This window comes from Chenopodium album, chromosome 16 (assembly GCF_948465745.1).
Source record: "Chenopodium album chromosome 16, dcCheAlbu1.1, whole genome shotgun sequence".
Taxonomy (NCBI): Eukaryota; Viridiplantae; Streptophyta; class Magnoliopsida; order Caryophyllales; family Amaranthaceae; genus Chenopodium; species Chenopodium album.
This window is the reverse complement of record NC_137849.1, coordinates 13,230,341-13,236,340: the sequence shown is the minus strand read 5'-3', so window position 1 is coordinate 13,236,340 and position 6,000 is coordinate 13,230,341.

Sequence of the window (6,000 nt, the reverse complement as noted above, 5' to 3'; positions counted from 1 at the left end):
CACGTCCCTTATTTAGTACGACCACGTCTGATCCAACATGGAATGAAATAAGAGAATTTCCACCAACAACTACGAGCCAACAACCTGAAGAGCTCCAAAGACATGAAGATCCACACATGTTGCATATCACAAATTCAACCAATAATGAAATTGCCACAACATCAAATACATTTGGAGACAATGGAAGGAAAAGGAAATGAAGCACAATGTAGGCACATTAGAATAAGAACACACTACCATAAAAAAAAAAAGGCTAAAAGCCAAACCCATGCTTAGTATTTAGATGTTAATTAAGAAATGTTGGACAAACATAATGAATATTGAATTCAACAATTGTATATTAACTTTTATTCCAGTTTGCACAAAATCAACAATTACAAATCCAACTCATAGATTTTACATTGATGCATTTCTCTTCCCACCCATATATATTTTTCCTTTTACATTTAATTATTTAAAAATAGATTAATGTTTACAATATACAATTCTCACTAAAAGACACATCTGGGGCATCTCCCGGGCCACAACCTAGTTGGATTTTAAAAGAGGAATCGGTATTATTAATTATTCTTATTGAAATATTGGCTCATTGGAATTGGTTTTAAAAAGAGGAATTGGTTTTATGAATCATTTTTATTGAATTATTGGATTAATTATTGGAATTGATTTTAAAAGCATGTTTGCAAATAAATTGGATTACATTATTTTGTACTTATCGAACTTAGCATATTTTGCTAATCTATATTTCCTATTTGTTTTGGTTCGCCCTGTTTATCGTAACGGTGAACAGTGTTGACTATTTTCAGGTGGAATCATGAATGAGCAAATGGAAGTCCTAGGATTTGCTTCACCTAGTTTAGGAATGTTGATTTTGTCTTTATTTTGAGTATTCATAACAATATTACTATTTTTCTAAGCATTAATAAAAAAAGTTGAGTTATCCGCTGCAAGTTTTTTATTGATTTAAATATTTTAAAGTAGCCTTGCGTAATCACGCGGCGGTAATACTCCTAAATATATCTCTATGGTATAATTATACGTATTATACTAGTATTTCCGTAGAGGAAGATTTGGGGGTGTTACAAAGTGGTATCAAATTTTTCGGTCCTAAAAAGATTTAAATTGGGAATAATAAAAATTGTGGGTAGACTTAAGAGAGCATATAGGATAGATAGAGTTTCACATTTGTGTGTGAAGGTAAAAAGCTTTATTTTTAAATAAAAACTATTTCCTATTTGTGGAAAGATAATTCAGAAAAGGATGCTCGGGTTCTCTACGGAGGCCTATAATAGGCACGCCTCTTTGTCTAGGAAAGGCTCGCCTTGACGTTGTAGGTAACTTTCCTGAGAAACGCGGGCTCGTCAGTCCTATATCATGACTCAAGTACATTATTATTATTTTCAAAAACAAAAAGAATTGAAACTATTTCTAGGCCTGAGTCTGTGTGATTGGTTGTGCATAAATTGGTGTTATAACACCTTGGTCTATTGTCAAGAGATCCGATTTTTCTTTTTTTTTTTTTAGTTTATTGCCCATGGTTGGGTGATCTTGAGTTATACTTGGTTTATTATGGAGTTATATATTGCTTTATGCAAATGGAATTTATGAGTTGAGTTGCTTATGTGAATTATCATTGAATTGGTAATTTATTTGTGTAAACAAGATAGAAATGATTGATTATATGAGGAAGGAATTCTTTGATTTTATTATTTGAAAGGTGATGGGAGGTCTAAAATTTGGTGTTTTAATGCTCATAGTTGAGTCATCTTAAGTTATATTTGTTGATTATACATATTGCTTCATATACAAGGAATTCATTGAGTTTTGATTTGATTATCTTATGTGGAATAACATTAATGTGTTTACTGAATTAATTTATTAATATGTTTAAACACATGTTGGATGAAGTGAAGAAGTAGATTCTTTAATATATATTACTCGAAATGTGAAGGGATTAGTACATGTTAATGGTATTGTGACTAAAATAACCACCCTTGTTCTAATTCTCTATGAGAAGTTTGACCTTGAAGTGTTTACTCAACCACCATGGCTAGTTCTATTATCTCTAGTCCATTTACCTAAAGTTGAAAAGTGTGAACCTTTCTTTGAGAATGAGAAGCACCATCATGAGGGTAAGTGGCTAGCAACCTTGACTCAATTCAAAAGTGATTTGTACTACCTTAAATTTGACTATGAACTTAGGAGGAAAGTTGGGGAACCACCAAAGTTGGGGAGAACCAAACCTTGAAAGAATTTCACCAACTTTATTACTTGAACTCCCAACTACCCTTTTGTTTATCCAAGACTACACAAAGAATTTGTTTCTTCCATTGATGAATCCATACCACCTTTTGAAAGATATAAGAATTATACTTCTCCTTCTCCTACTCCAAGTTTTAAGACTCCTATCTCGTGTAGCTGTCCAAGCCCAATAGCAAATTTTCACATTGCAAAAGGCCCAAAGTTCATGATGCTTCATCAATCAATAATCAATGAATCAATCAATAACTATATATTAAAAGACACACCAGCAATGACACATATCATCTCCTGGTGTATCCTTAGTTAATTTTCAACAAAAATAAAAATTTATTGATTAAAGAAACAAACTATTTACAAAGTAATATTATATATATATATATATATATATATATATATATATATATATATATATATATTCCATATTAATACATTGTAATTATATATTTAAAATGAAAAGATTTCACAAATCTTTCTTAAAAAATTTGGACAATAATAAATCAAAAATTAAATCATATTCTTAAAATAATTTCGTGACATGTTTTACAACAAGAAAAAATATTGCTCAGTTTTTTTGCCAACTTTTTGTTAGTTGTGTATAAGAAGCCACAACAAAAAAATTCAACATATCACATACTTTTATTATTCCTCGACTAATTGTAATTATATTACTTATCAGTTAATAAACTGTAACTATATATAACTTTAGATCACCGTGCATGGCACGAGACCTAACCTAGTATTCAGATAAAAGATTACCAAGCCTAAAGTATCATCCACCTTCTCCAAAGGCCCATTGTTATTTCTTGTAAGCCAATTTGTGGATTTTCTAGCCCATACTATAGCCCAATTCATAGCCCAATTCAAAGCTCAAGCCATGCTCCAAATTACAGTGAATACAACCCAGTTTACCAAACTAAAAATTTTACTACACTTGGCCTAGTTATTGAAGCTTATTGAGTGGATAGTAAGACAAGCTATGATGATCAAGATTATGACCCTACTAATGAAGACTTTGATTATGAGAATTCAGATTAATTGGTTGAATTACTTTATAAGCTTTCAGTAAATGTCTTGAGTGAAGTTATTCTTGTTTCAATTTTTCTATGTTTTGCAATGAATTAAGTGTTTTCATGATGTATTTCTTTTAATTTTCAATGATGGAATGAATAAGCAGGAATTATGTTTTTAAGAGAGAGAAATAAGCGATCTGGTTCCAAAGTAGGCAAGGTCCTTAGGAAGTTAACCAACATAGTTGGAAAACATCACGCAAGTGGTGAACCAAGGAAATCATCATTCTGACTTGGATTCTTACAGTGAAACCTTTAAAAGGATAGCCGCAGCTAAACTACCAGTGTACTTGGGAAAGGAGGACCCAACCAGTCTTGAAAACTAGATTAGGGAGTTTGACAAGTAGCTTGATGCCATCAATTGCCTTAGTGAATTGAGGGTGAATAATGGTGCTTATTATCTGAAGGAGGAGGCTGACTTGTGGTGGACCCAAAGGAAGGATGAGTTGTTGAAGAGACTTAACTTTGGGTGAGATGAGTTCAAAGAAGCCTTGAGAGAGAAGTTTTACCTTTCTTACCTGAGAAAGCGGAAGAGTATGGAGTTTACCAATCTCAAAATGGGAAGCATGTCTATCAAGGAGTATTACAACAATTTCATTGAGCTAACGAGGTTTGCACCTGAAGTTGTCCCAACTGAAACTATCAAAGTCTAGAAGTTTCATTTAGGATTTAATAAATTTTTTTAAGAATTTAGGTTTAATTATGTATTAATAAATAAATTAATTAGGATTAATACTTATTAATACACATAAATTGTATGTAACCTGTTGTAGCGGGTCATGTACAAGTTATGTGTTGTTAAAGAATAATACGGAGTACATATTAAATTTTGTCTTGCTAAGGAATAATTCAAAGTTTCTCTTGTTTGAAGAAGACCACACAAATTTTATATTATTCTTGTAAATTTTTCGTAAAAAAACAACTCACTGTTGAAAATGATACCCACAAGGCCATAGGTCAATATACTCCACTCAAGACTCTTAAAAGTCATGACACAAATGGTTTGTTGCAACTTTTTTATATTTTTGTTGTAGTTACCATAGGCATCATCTCAATATGTCATCGCACCATCCCAAAAATGAGCTTGACTTATAGGAAGTAAAATCGCGAAATCTGAAGCTTGTAAAGTTGAAAGCACAATAAGATAAATGTACGAGAAACATTAGTGGTATCATTAACATATATACAAAGCCTTACACATTTATACGAAACATATCCAAAAGGCACATCAAAACATGCTTTAAAGCAATTATGTTCAATTAAATCAAAGTATCAACTACACAGCTCATGAACACCACTGATATTCGACATTCATCTATTTGGCTTTTCAAAATCTGAAAAGTAGTATTAACTCAAGCACCACAACTACGTTGCATGCCAGCCCGGTTGAAAGAACCTAATCGAGACTTGTATCCCATGCAATAGAGCTTCTCCCAAACATATCCTTCTTCAACTGGTGTAAAAATGTATTACCAAATTTAGCATCTTCATAAAGTTGGGATTCATGAAGTATTGTTAAAAAAAAATAAGGACAAAACTTAATCCAATACTCTTACAGTCTTACTTGTTACATCCACTTCAAAGGCTCAACAAATATGGCAGAACATTCAGGCAATGAATTGGACACACCCTTCTTTTTTCTCCATCCAAAGCTTTCCACTCCCTTACCTTGCTCATGTGAAAGCTTTACCTTAACTTGACCATTTTGATTGATAACCTTCACACCCTAGTGAAAGCTGTCAAAGACCTCGATACCTTGCGATCCTTAGTTTGCTGATGCTTCATCATGTCGAATGCCTGCTCTCCCAATACTTCGGTGTAAGTTTCTCTGCCAGTACCTCGGTGCACTTTAGATGTAATGAGCCGGTACCTTGGCGCTTGTGCTTACTTGTGAACCAATACCTCGGTGCTTGTGCTTTGTAATGAGCCAATACTTAGGCGCTTAAGTCAATGAGATGATCGTCGTCAGGCCGATCACTAATTGCGATTGTAATCGAGCCGACTATTAATTATGTCAATTACTTTAGGGGCTAAATGGTGTACCAAGGAGCCCAAACGCTAAATGTGGTCCGCATAATCCATTTATGGGACCCATAGAGTCCATCGCTGGTAGTGGCAGATGCATCGTGCAACTTTAATCCCCATCGCGTCGCGATGGTCGCATTGCATAGCAATATGTTTGTATTTTGCCGATCCTTCCTCTCATTTCGAGTAATCTTCTCAAAGCTTCTTGTCTTCACTCCTAGAAGTGGTAGACTTTTTCAGCTTTGGAAAATCCATCTCAAGATTTTCCGAATCTTCAAATTGATTTATGTAGAAGACTTCCATCCTAGGAATTCTTTGTGATCATAATAAATCACTACTCAATCCACCAATACGATCGTCATTAGGCCGATCATCAATCAAATGTGATCGTAATCGGGCTGACTACTAATCGAATTATCTATCGCTCATCATGACGCTTGAAAGGCTCAAAATCATAATCACCTTCTTTGGAAGGAATCGATTTACTCATCACAAGGTTTGAGTAGATAATTGTCGTCTGGCAAATTGATCTACAGGAATTCAAGTCGTATCATGTCCGTATTCATCGTGCGGCAATAATTCTGTTGTGCCATGTTGTTTCCATCGTGTTGTACTGGAATTAAGATCAGAGTTTTAAAACTCGTTC